Here is a 13,330-nt window from a genome sequence, read left to right on the forward strand (position 1 = left end):
TCTTGCATTTATAATGCTATTTGTCTGCAACACATCACTGCTTAATACCACTGATCAGAGAGGATGACGCCACCTCACCATTAATCACTGCTTGAATAACAAAGTAGCTGAATTGGAATCTCCTGCATCCTGTGGAAACAGGGATTTTGGTCTCTTTTCCCATTTATACTGCAGCTAGCAGCCCTGCCCTGCGGTTCCTAAAAGCCACAGCATGTGGATTCACTGTGCTCTTTGCTTGACTCAATTCACCACGTATTTAATTCTGATTTTTTGCTCTGCTGCCTTGTTCTTAACAGCCCTTGCCGCCATCAGGGGACAGGGACAAAGCTCTGTGGGACTCTACACATTTGGAGCAATGACCTCTCTGGCTGTTTCTATTTCTAAGGCTTTTGAAACCATCACAGTCAGTACAACCCCATCAAACATCAGGGTTTGCTGTAAAGACACTGAATCAATGATGTCATATGGGGTCCAAATCGTTCCAAAATGACATCACAAAGACATTGAGTTGATGATGCTGTTTGGTGTAAATGGTATAATGGGTAAAAGCACTAAATAAATGATGCAACCCACAGAAATGATGACATAAATGCCATCAGTAAGGAAATGATGTCATCAGGTGATGGCATAAATGATGGTACAGGGTCTTTGCTGCACTGCAAGAAGGACCCACAGTAAGTGAGGTAAGATGAAGGTAACTGACATTTTACTGAAGTTAGTTTAATATTAGTTCATTAGTAAAGTATCAGCATGCTAATAGTCAACGTACCTTTCTAAACAGAAATATCTCTTCAAGTGGAACATCATTAATTTATGGATTATTGGTCAATGCCTAATGATTGCGACCTATTAGCAATTCACTGTTGATCCGTTCACATTGATTCTGATTCATCAATTTATTCAAAGCTCCAGCAGGAGAAACCCCCAGCTGAGCTCATCCAGTTCCACCCCTGCCATGGGCAGGGACACCTTCCGCTGTCCCAGGTTGCTCCAAGCCCCAATGTCCAACCCAGCCTTGGTGCCGGCACACTCTTGGAATCTCTCCCACACTTGGGGATTGGTTGTACCCAGGCAGGAAAGGCTGTTTTCAGGAACAGACATGGCTCAGCAGGATTAAGCCCAGGCAGCAGCCCGGGACAGCTATTCCTAAGCCTCTTGGATGGCCCTTTGTCATTCCCAACAGGGAGGTCAGGCTCCCAGGGAACCAATTTGCACAGGCTTCAGGTTCATATTATCTGCGAGAAAATGCCCATCCTGGGGGAACAACCCTGGACAGGGGGGGATTTATTGTACAGCTACCCCGAGGGAAGTGTTGACAACATTAATCCTATTAGAGCATTAGTGAGATGGCATGGCAAGAAACGATAGTCAGGAAGGAAACAGCGCCCTGCCAAAAAGCAGGAACCCCCATAAGGAATGGCCCCGTCTGGATGGCAGCGCACAAGGGGAGCAAATGGAAAGATACATTGGGATTGGGATTGGGATTGGGGAGCAAATGGAAAGATAAATTGGGATTGGGATTGCCAAACCCTCCAAAGGCTCCACTGCCTCAAGGGAGATGCACCAGCACCCCCACAAGCCTTCAGTATTCCTAAACTCTTCCTGGGGCAACCAGGCTCATGCAAGCCAGCCCGGTCAACCTGGGAAAATCCAGAATCGAGCTGCCGGTATTAGATCTACTCACAAATAAATTCCTTTTAAGGGATGAGAGAATCAAAACTGTCAATGTCTGGGCTGTCCCCAGCACCCCTCTCCTGGATTTCTCCAGAACCCTTCTCCAAAGCCATCCTCTTCCATCTGCATTTCCCTTCCTAACTATGAAACAGTTTGCACAGGGTGAAAGCTGTTGCCTGGATCTTGAGGTCAAGCAAAACTTGTCCTTTCTTCACCAGTGCTGATGAAAATCTGTGAGGAGCTGCAGGTCACAGCAGACCTTTAAATCACTTCCAAGCTGGCTGTAAATTCGAGTTTTATTACACAGAGAATTTTCACTCAGAATGGTTCAACTCCGTTTTTAGAAAGCGCAGGATCTGATAGCTCTTTACAGAGGCCCAGGACACCATTGTGTTTCACCTGTCCCCGTGCATAAATTACTATTTATTCAAGCTTAATTCTTAATTTTGCTTGGGTAATGTCTGCAATCACTTGTTGATCGGGATAAGTCACGAGGGCTTTTTCAGATTTTGTTTTGTTTATGTGCAAAGATCAGTAAAACACGTCTCTTGCTCAGTGCTCCTGAGACACACCGGCACATCCAGTCCCTCCCATGTGTGTTGTCATCCTCCCATGCCTGGGAGAGGGGGAGCTGGATGTGTGGCTCTGCTATCTCCACAATCTCCTGGCTGGCAACCACGCTGGCGAGATAACAAACGCCTGAAATACGGGAAAAGTTTTAATCAGACCTTGCGGATCTTCCCACGCTGGGGAACGGCCCTGCAGGGAGCCAGGCTCAGCACACGCAGGAACCCCTCTGTGGGCAGCACGAAATTATTTTGACCTTTTGCCATGGAAAAAACCCAGGTTTTGTATTAGAAGTCACAATTTGTGAAGTGCAAGGTTTGAAATAGGTGTTAGCTGTCACAGAACAAAATTGGAGCCTCTTTCTGCCTGGAGATGGTGACACCCAAGGGTTGCTCCCAAGCTAAATTGCCCTGTGACTTTATTTTAACTGAGATTTTATTAATGATGACTGATGTCTCACATCTCCAGAGCTGACACAGAACTGGAGCCCAACGGCCAGCAGAGCTCCTGCAGAGTGAAATAGAGGCAGATATCAGAGTTTGCTCCAACACTGTACACTCTGGTTTTGGGGATCTTGAGACAGGACATGTTCATCCCAGTCCAGGATCACAAGGGAATTCTCCCCAATATCCCATCTAACCCTGCCCTCTGGCAGTGGGAAGCCATTCCCTCTTCTCCCGTCACTGTGCTCTTCTAAAATGTCCCTCTCCATCTTTCTTGTAGATTTCCTTTAGGTACTGGAAAGCTGCCAGATGGATTTAGGAGGAGAACTCACACCCTGCTACCCCTCACCTGCTCCGAGCAAGCCATGCTGATACCAGAATTTAATATTTTGGGGGCACTACATATGCTCAGAAGCGTTTCGGATGGCTTCTTTGAGGCCACACCTCGAGGGCTGTGTCCAGTTCTGGGCCCTCCCGGCCAGAGAGCCCTGGAGGGGCTGGAGCGTGTCCAGGGCAGGGAAGGGAGCTGGGAAGGGGCTGGAGCCCCAGGAGCGGCTGAGGGAGCTGGGAAAGGGGCTGAGCCTGGAGCAAAGGAGGCTCAGGGGGGACCTTGTGGCTCTGCACAAGTCCCTGACAGGAGGGGGCAGCCGGGGGGGTCGGGCTCTGCTGCCAGGGAACAGGGACAGGACAAGGGGAAACGGCCTCAGGCTGGGCCAGGGGAGGCTCAGCTTGGACAGCAGCAGGAATTTCCCCATGGAAAGGGTGCTCAGGCCTTGGCAGGGGCTGCCCAGGGAGCTTTGGAGTGCCCATGCCTGGAGGTGTCCAAGGAAGGGCTGGAGGTGGCACTCAGTGCTCTGGGCTGGGGACAAGGTGGGCATCAGACACAGCTTGGACTCCATGGGCTGGGAGGGCTTTTCCAGCCTCAGGGATCCTGGGATTCTGTAGAACACAGCGAGCAGCGGGCTGCCCCTGTGAGCCCCAGGCTGTGCTGGGCAGCGAGGGGCTGCAGATCCCTGTGGGAATAGGAGTGGGAATGGGAGTAGGAGTGGGGATGGGAATAGGAATGGGAACTGGGATGGGGATGGGAGCGGGGATGGGGATGGGAATAGGAATGGGAGCAGGGATGGGGATGGGGATGGGGATGGGGATAGGAATGGGAGCAGGGATGGGGATGGGGATAGGAATGGAAGCAGGGATGGGGATGGGGATGGGGATGGGAATAGGAATGGAAGCAGGGATGGGGATGGGGATAGGAATGGAAGCAGGGATGGGGATGGGGATGGGGATGGGGATGGGAATAGGAATGGAAGCAGGGATGGGGATGGGGATAGGAATGGAAGCAGGGATGGGGATGGGAATAGGAATGGAAGCAGGGATGGGGATGGGGATAGGAATGGAAGCAGGGATGGGGATGGGGATGGGGATAGGAATGGAAGCAGGGATGGGGATGGGGATGGGGATAGGAATGGAAGCAGGGATGGGGATGGGGATGGGGATAGGAATGGAAGCAGGGATGGGGATGTCCGAGCGCGGCGCTCCCGGCAGGAGGGACGGGCACAAGATGGCGGCCGGGATGACACGGCGGTCACGTGGCGCGCGGTGCCCCCGCCCCGCCCGCGGCCGCCGCACGGGACACGGGACACGGGAGCGGGGCACTGGAAACGGGACACGGGAGCGGGGCACTGCAAACGGGACACGGGGAGCGGGCTGGAGCCGCCGCAGCGCCCGGGGACCCGCCCGGCGGCCGCACCCACCCGCCCGCACCGAGCCGCGGCTCCGCACGGTGAGTGAGCGGCGACCCAGCGGCCTCCGGCTCGGCGCAGGCCCGGGGGTGGCGGCGGGACGGGACACCGGCCGTGACAGCGGGGACGCGGCCGCCGCCGCCCCTGCAGGGGACGTGTCCTGGGGGGTTCCGGCTCCTCATCCCGGCGGCGGCCCCCGCAGCCACGGGGGACGCGAGGAGAGCTCCGGCCCCCGCAGCACCGGAGGCTCGGGGGGGGCTTCGGGCTGCTCAGCTCGGGGAGCTTCGGTCCCGCAGCACGGCGGGATCTGGGCCCCACGGCCCCGGGGGGCACCGGGGAGGTGCGGTCTGCTCAGCCCGGGGGAGCTCTGGCACCCCCAGCTCGGGGGCTGCGGCCGCGGGAGCCCGCGGGAGCTCTGTGCTCTACCCGGGGGAGCGCTGCATCCCCGTTCGGGGATACGGCCCTGGCGTACCGGGGCAGCTGTGGTCCCCCGAGCTCGGGGGCTGCGGCTGGTCCCGGGGCAGCTCTGGCATCCCCAGCTCGGGGGGCTGCAGGTGGTACCGGGGGAGGTCTGGCACCCCCAGCTCGGGGGGCTGCAGGTTGGTACCGGGGCAGCTCTGGCATCCCCAGCTCGGGGGGCTGCAGGTGGTACCGGGGCAGCTCTGGCATCCCCAGCTCGGGGGGCTGCAGGTGGTACCGGGGCAGCTCTGGCATCCCCAGCTCGGGGGGCTGCAGGTGGTACCGGGGCAGCTCTGGCATCCCCAGCTCGGGGGGCTGCAGGTGGTACCGGGGCAGCTCTGGCATCCCCAGCTCGGGGGGCTGCAGGTGGTACCGGGGCAGCTCTGGCATCCCCAGCTCGGGGGGCTGCAGGTGGTACCGGGGCAGCTCTGGCATCCCCAGCTCGGGGGCTGCAGCCCAGGACCCAGGAGAGGCTCTGTTCTCCTCAGCCTGGCCGGGTCTGTCCCCTCCTCCCCAGCGTGTTGGAGTGGCAGGTCTGGTCCTCCCTGCCCCAGAGGCTCTGGGGGAACATCTGGTCCCCTCAGCTCAGGTGGGAGCATGGGGGTGAGGCCGGTCCCCTCACCTTGGGGATTCCAGTCCCTCTGCTCACTGGGGTGCAAAGGCAGGATGCACCCTGCTCCAAAGGAAGCTGGAGGCATCTGGTGTGAGTGGAAGCAGATCCATCCCGTCCCATCCCGTCCCATCCCATCCCATCCCATCCCATCCCATCCCATCCCATCCCATCCCATCCCGGGCCATGGCAGTGACGTTGGGGCTGCGCTGCCTCCCTGGGGCTGAGGTTCATGGAGTGGCAAGGGGGCAATGGCTTCGTCCCCCTCTTGGGGATGAATGTGCTGGGGTGCAGAGCAGGGTTGAGAAGGGGAGACCTTGCCATCACAGGTACCCTGGCAGGAGGGTGTGCTCCCTGTTTGCTCGAGGAATGGCTCACTGATTGCCCCGCTGCAGTATTTGGATTTTTCAGGGTGTATAAGGCATGTGGCTGTCTTTGTGCTGTGTTCCTCCTGGAGGGCCTGTTTTGATCAAGGTTTCTAATTTATTCTGTCTTGTGTGAAAACCTCATTAAAGAGTGCCTTGGTGCCTTCAGGCACCATAAATACACGCAGAGAGGATGGGAAGAGAGAGAAAAAGATTATTATTTGTAAAAAATGGGAGCTCTGCCATATTGACATGGTGCTGCTGAAGCTTGCTGATGCAGGCAGCCTCTCTTAGCAGAGCAGCTCTGGGTTGTCGATGAACATCCTCGTGTCACTTTGGCTGATGGTGCAGCCTGGTGTGACAGCAGGTTTTGTAGTGATGCCTTCAGACTCCCTTCTCCCAGGTCCACATGGCTGAAAACGCTTTCTTGTTGGCTTCCATGCCCAGCTGTGAACCAGTACAAAACACAGAACCAGGACAAAACACCTGGCAGCTGGAGGCAGTGGAAACACTGCTGTGCATCTGGGTGGATTTGGGCTTGGCTGTGTGTTTTTTGGGGAGCGGACGTTGCACTGGAGTTGCATTCTGGTTTGTTTTGCGTAGTATTTTATGGGTGTTAAAGTTGCTCTGGCTTTGTGAAATTGTTTGGAGCTTGCAAAGAGTCCCTGTTGTTGGTGGCAGACAGAAGGTAAAGGCTGCTTTTACAACATGGGTAATAAACCCCTCTAAATCCAGAGAGATTGCTGTGATTTTTCTGAGTTTTCGGGCACATGGAGCAGAACCAAATTCAGCTCAGATGCCTTTAAACTGTGCTGGGGATCTGTGCACCAAATGGTGATTCCCAAATTATCACACTTCTTTCTCCTTCCACATTCTCAACCTGGGGACAGCATCTCGCACGTTAACTAGCTTTTAATGTGACACTTATAAATTGAATAAATCCAAGTAGGTGGATCATTTTCAGGACTTGGAGGTATTATGGATATTATTTGACTGCTCAGAGTTAATGGTTAGAAGGCAGTGATGTATTGTTTTTCGTTGCTTCTCTCAACACTCATCAAGCTTGAATAGGTGCTGCTTTTAATTGGATAATTCTTGAGTTCTCTTGAACTGAACATGTGGAGGGAGAACCCATGCACAGTGGGTGATGGGGATTTAAAAATTCTTCCTTCTTCTGGCTGCTGCCTCTCTGCATCGCTCAGCATTGGTTAATTGGTGCACTAAATATGGGTGGCCTGGGACTTACTCAGATTTAAAAGCAATTTCAGCCTGGCCGCAAGGAATGGTTGCGGAATTAAAGGCTTTTTAATTGGGGCAGCAGGACATCCCGTGGAAAAAAAAAAAATAAAATAAATTGCTCAAAAATAATCCAGACCCTGGTTCGGGAAAGGGCCTGTTTGAGGAGCAGAATAAACCCACAGAGCACCATCAGAAAGCAAAGGAGCGTTGCACACGGGCCTGAAGGCTGCTTTTGTGGGCCATGGCACGAGGTCCCTGTTTCCCGGGGCGGCTTGCAGGGGCGTGTGCAGGGCAGGCAGGATTTCTGAGGCTGCCCAGCCAGGTAGGGCCAGGCTGTTCTTTGCTGAAGTGGAGCAGAGCACCCCAATGCTATTTCAGTTGTGATTCAAGTGCAGCACATCAAACCCAACTGTACGGGGAGAAAGCGCTCTGAAGTCGAGGTGAGCTTAAAATGAGCTCGAGAACCTGAGTTTTTTAGAGGTTTCTTGGATCTCATGGTCATGAACTGAGCTCCCAGGTACTGTCAGTGCTTTCCAAAGGACTTTGGTGTCATTGGAGGCTTTTTGGGCCCAGGGCACCAAGGCACAGAGAGGGGCAGGAGCCCTTTGGAGGGCTGGTGTTCTGCATGGAAACTCCAGCTTGTAATACAGCTTGAATTCCCAAAGCGTGTGGTGTGACATCATTCAGTTAATAATTACAGTCCTGTCCCCCTCCTTCCCCAAAATGCTGGGGGAAATGCAGAAGACTGAGGAATGTGTGAAACCTACCAGCTTTTTGGGATGCTTTCATCTCAGCCATAATTTATTATTTTGAGAATCTGCTCGGCAGAGGCAGTGTTTGGTGCAGGTTACCTGGGCTTTTCAGGGGTCAGAAGAACACCCATCCTAATAAGCTGCCAGGTGTAACTGTGCAGTGGGGCTTGGTGGGAGGTGTCCCTGCCCATGGCAGTGGGGTGGAAAGAGATGGTCTTTGAGGTGCCTTCCTCAAAGGAAATTCTGGGATTCTGTGACTTAAACATCTCTAAAATATTTATCTGTATTGTTTCTGGTCTTATCAAACATGGGAAAGCTGAGGGGAGAAACAACCTCTGCTGAATTCTTGAAAGTACCACACAAGCTTTGTTCTGATAGTCCTCAATCGAGAGCTGGAAAGAGAAAAGAAAGTTTAATTTTGGAGACTATAACATGTTTCCTAAAGAAATGCAGTTACTGCTGTTGCTGGGCTTCACAGTTCAGTCATCCAGCTCAGGGGAGCAAATCCAGAGTGGGACAGAAGATGTCCTGCTGATGTTTCCTTTGTGTGCTGCTGCAGTCCTGCTCTGCTGTCCAATTACACATCCGTAATCAAAGAAAACCACTAATAAATCTTTATTGGGAAGGCATCTTCCGTAGGTTTTGCCTCTGCTAATTTGCTTAGATTTAAATGCACAGCAAAATAAATCTCCCTCTGCTTAGCCATGACTCTAAAAGCTTTTTTTCTCCCTGACTTCCCAGCCGGGTCTGCCTTCTGTCTCCCTGATTTTGAAGCTGCTTGGAGGTAGCTTTTTCTCTTTAAATGTAATTAAGGCAAAGCATATTGCCACTTGGAAAAAAAAGAAAAAGACTTCAAGGAATCTCTGAAGCTTTGCGTTTTTCTAGTGCAGGAAAACTGGCAGCTTCCTTACCAACAGGTGTGGTAGCAGAATTCCTCAGGTGGGTTTGCTGGACTGGCTTTTTGGGGTGCTGTGGGCACTGTCACATTCTTATTAGCTGGGGCAAGGCTTGGGAATTTCATCCCTGCTCTCCGTGTCTGGGGAACAAAACACAGTGGGGCTGCTTTGTATAAACCTTCATTAGAAAAAGAAGGAGGAAGAAACAGAAGCAAACCCAGCAGAAAAGGCTGTAAATCCTGTCTTAAGCACTGAAACAGCCTTGAAATTCCCCCTTTCTGAAGAGGTGGATCTGGAGAGGAGAGCTTTTGCAGCCTTGGCTTAAGAAGAATTTTTAATAGCTGTCATCTCCTGTCCACTGCAGCCTACTCCTTTAATTTCTTGGACTAAAAAAGAACGTTGCAATTGGGAGTGTTTTACAATTTCCCTTGCTGGTCCATTAGTGTATTAGCTTAGCTCCGTGTGTGTTGAATGCCACTAAATGTCACTTGCAAATTCAATGTTGGGAGCAGGGACATTTGTGCTAATTGAATTTGAAGTCTTATACTTGAATTTGTTAAAATGGCAGAGTCAGACAATCGAAATGCTTTAATGGGAGAGTGGAGGAGCACTTGGCAGATCTGCATTTGTGTAGATGGAAGGGGAGACCCTGAGCAGACAGATCCGGGTTTGATGGGGTTTTGCTGTCCCTTTTTACATTACCATGTGGTGACAGCTGGCAAAATCCACTGTGTTGAAAGTCTTAATGCTTGACATCTGCTCAGGGTCATTGCTGACACCAACTTAACCCTAAATACTTCGGTAAAAATGGTGAAGACAATAGAGCCTTTCAGTTTGATTGAAATTTCTGCTTCTCCAGCCATAGTTTTGGGCACTGCTGGGGAAAGGTTGACTGTTTGGGCTGTTGGTCTTTAAACTCAGTTGTCTGTGTCTGTCTGCTGGGGTTTTTGTTCGGGACATTAGTAACTTTTGCACCTGAGGGTTTGTTGTTTCAGGAGGGGTTGGGGGATGTGGTTGTTCAGGGTGTTTTTTGTTCAGTTGATGTTTTCTGTGGGGTTTTTTTTGTTGTTTTTTTTTTAGTTTGTTTTTTTTATTTTTTGGAGAGGACAGTCTGTACAAAACCTCTGGCATGAAACACTTCTTTATTCTTAACTTCAGCCAAATATGCAAGGATTGGATAGACACAGAAAAGGAGACTACTGCTGTGCTTTTCGTGAGGTAAAGTGTGCAAGAAATTACCCTTGATGGGAAAAGAGTCGTAGAGGTTGGTCCTTGGCTTTCCAAGCGGTGTAAATCTGTGCCTCCCTAGATAGCACAGTGCTTTTAAGAAGTTTGTCTTGAAAGGCTTCCATTAAATCTCCTGATACCAGGCTTTGACCTTCTGCCACGGAGCTGGCATTCCATACGGGCTCCTGGCATGAGCTCTCCTGCCACTTTCAAGTAAAATCTTATCAGGCATTGAAAAGTTTGACTCTGCAGTCGAGCACCGTGCCAAAGCTGTAAAAGCCCTATTTGTACACAAAATGGATTTTTGCTTGCTAGGAGGGCTGGGGTAGTGCTTCAGTGACCGCAGGAATGGCTTTGAATCTACATAGTAATGAAGGAGCTCCATCTACACCGAGCGTCTCCTCCGCTCTCAGGTCTGCACTTTGTCTTCCCTGTGTCCCTGCCTGGAGTTCTACCTAGTCAGGTTATATTGCTCTGGAAAACTTTGTCAGGGAAGTTAATTTAAAGCTCTTTTGAAAGGCTTAAAAATGGCTCTGCTGTTAGGATGATGCAAAAGACCTTGAAAGCGCCTTGAGAGCAATTGCTGCTGGAATACCTGGAAATACCAGCAGGTGAGCTGCTCCCAGAGCCCTTCTCCAAGGGAGCACTCCAGGGTGTCCTCCTTCAGTGCTGGCAGCCACAAAAACGGTGGCTGCTCCATCCCTGGCAGTGTCCAAGGCCAGGCTGGACACTGGGGCTTGGAGCAGCCTGGGACAGTGGAAGGTGTCCCTGCCCCTGGCAGGGGTGGCACTGGATGGGCTTTAAGGTCCTTTCCAATCCAGACCATCCTGGGATTCTGTGATGCATCAGAGCTCAAAACCCACTTGCTTTAACTGGGAGGGAAAATCCAGCCCTTGTGGGCCATTGGGGAGCTCAGGGCGAGCTTTGCCCCTTACAGGGGGTGCCAGTGGCCTGTGGATGGTGAGTTTCTGGGGAACACGTTTTTAATGGAATAATTAAGTGACCCGGACTCAGAGGAAGGGAGAGGAACACAAATGTTCCAAAGTGCTGAAGTTTGGGGGTGCTCAGCAGAGGCAGTGGAGGGGAGGTGATGTCCAAAGCAGAGCTGTGAACAAGGCAAGAGTGGACAGACGAGGGGGAGTGCAAGCCTGTGAGGATCCCTGCTGAATGACTCGACAGAACACATTGTTCCCTTCCCACCGGTACCTTTGGGATCCGCATTTAATGGAATCATGGTTTTATGGAGGCTCTCCACCCTGGAAGAAGCTCGTCTTTGCCAAAAGCAATACTCTCAGTAATGGGCTGGGGGCTCTTGTCTACTCTCCGTGAAACACTGCAAAAACCTTATTTTGCAGTAATGAGCAATTACCCACAAATTAACAAAACCCCTTGTCAGATAATTGCCTTTGTTTTTGTGCCTGTGCAATTTCCTAATTCAGTTTTTCTCCCTTTCAAAACATGAATAGATGTGTTATCAAAGGACGTTTTAAAAACAAAAACAGGGCCCTAAGCGCATTTATCAAAGGGGATTATTTGAGTTCTGACGGTTTGTTCAGAATTTCTTTGCTTGCAAGAAAACGAGTGTCTGTGCTGAGAAGACACAGACCCATCCAGCCACGTGTCTTGTATCCAATAATTGTAATGTTTTTGAGAGGGAGTGCCAGAGTTCAGCCATGGGTTCAGGAAGGGTAAGTGGCTGGGAGAATACTTGCGGACATGACAATCACGGGCAAATCTTTGTTACCTCCTCCTCCTCTGAGCAAGACTAACCCCAAAGAAATGTCAGGTGTCTCAGGGTCCTCTTGGGGTTTGGAGACATCCAAGGAAGGAGAGGGGTTCCCACCTCGCGTGGAGAGAGATGCTGCAAGCTTGATTCAGTGCCAATGGCTGAGAGGGAGGAGCCTGAGCCCCAGCTGATACTGGATACAGGTGCACCAGATTGATGCAATAAAGGCCATTAGCTGCTTTCTTCTCTGTGCCTGGCCGGCTGAGTTGATGTCCTTAATGAACTGCTCCTTAAATATCTTAACTTCTGACTGCTGCTCCTTAACTCGTGTCCACCAGGGCAGGAGTGAATTGAGCAGCGTCGTTTTTAACTGTCTGTAGGGAACTTTGCTTGGCCACTTTATTGAGTGGCTGCCAGTCTAAAATCCTTTTATGATTCTTCCTGTTAGACTTCTCCTTTGCCAATATTGTGCTTAATGCAAACAATCTCCTTTAACCTCTTAACTTTGTAATCCCCCCTCACACTGTAATTGTGCTTTAATGCTGCCCATTTGTAATTGGATATGAGCAAATATTTAAAATAATTGTCCACTCTACAAAATGTTGGTTGACTTCACAGATTGTTTTGTCTTTTGTTCGTTAACTCCGTAGGGATCTTGTTTCCATGTCCAGGACATCCATTTAGGCCTTTCCGAGGTAAAAGGTTGGAAAGCAGACTGGAAATCCTGGGGAATGAATGCTGTATTTGTCCACGTGGTTCCACTATATGGCTGTGTGTTGAAATTCAGCCTGCAGGATGTGATGTCATGCTAATAAATTAATGACTTGTGTTTATTTGAAGATTGGATAATAACCCAGGCATGGGATAATAACCAGGGAGCACTTGGCCCTTCTGCTCTGAGCTTCATAGAAACTGTGACGTGGATAAAGCTTTGCCTGCCTCTGTCTCGCTGCGTTTTTCGGCACGAGTGTTATGGGGTGGGAGCTTTGTACTCCCACAGAGACACCCTGACACCTGGGGAGGGGGCTTGGATGTGTGTTCCTAACACGGGAGCTGTGGGGACACTGAGCTCCCAACCTCTGCGAGGTGCAGGTTCCAAATGCTGGGCTCACTGCGTGTGCAGAACTCACCAGAGATGAGCTTTAAGGTCCCTTCCAACCCAGGAGGGAACCATTCCATGATTCTTTGTTCACTGGAGAAGAGCTTGGTGTGTTTCCCGGCCTGGTTGTCACTGGTGTGTTCCTCTCTGAGAGAGGTTGTGGTGGCAGGGTGGCTTGTGGTAGGCAGAGGCTTCCCACCCTGGCACCCAGGGGAGGAGTGAACACCTCAGAGCTGTAACCTCTGATCCCTATCACTGAATGCCCGCTTTCAGGTTCAGATTTCATTCCCAGAGAAAGCCAAGGTTGGGGTACATGTGTTCAAAGTGAGCTTTCTGGGCTGGTTTCATTCATGGCTGTCAAAGAGCCGTCTTTTCTTCCCTCACCTTCTCCTTGTATTCCCAGTTTCCAGCGTTAAAGGCTGCTCCATGAGGTTTTGGAGACATGCTCAGTGGTTTGCCTGGCAGGGTAGGGCCTTATCAAGAGGGAAATAATAACACAAAGGGGAACAGCAGCACAGGGAGCTTCCTCCA

The 13,330-nt window shown here is 51.3% G+C and overlaps 1 protein-coding gene across 3 annotated transcripts in view; it reads left to right on the forward strand.

Moving 5' to 3' along the window:
• Window positions 1–4,325: 4,325 nt before the first annotated feature.
• The window catches only part of SGMS1 (sphingomyelin synthase 1), an 88,597-nt gene continuing 79,592 nt past the window's right edge, over window positions 4,326–13,330 (forward strand). For all 3 annotated transcript variants that reach the window (XM_082286528.1, XM_082286527.1, XM_082286530.1), the window contains exon 1: window positions 4,326–4,467. The gene's annotated coding sequence lies outside the window, so the exon portion shown is untranslated. The remainder of the gene's footprint in view (window positions 4,468–13,330) is intronic.

The sequence above is a fragment of the Coloeus monedula genome, assembly GCF_965178545.1.
Source record: "Coloeus monedula genome assembly, chromosome: 8".
NCBI lineage: Eukaryota > Metazoa > Chordata > Aves > Passeriformes > Corvidae > Coloeus > Coloeus monedula.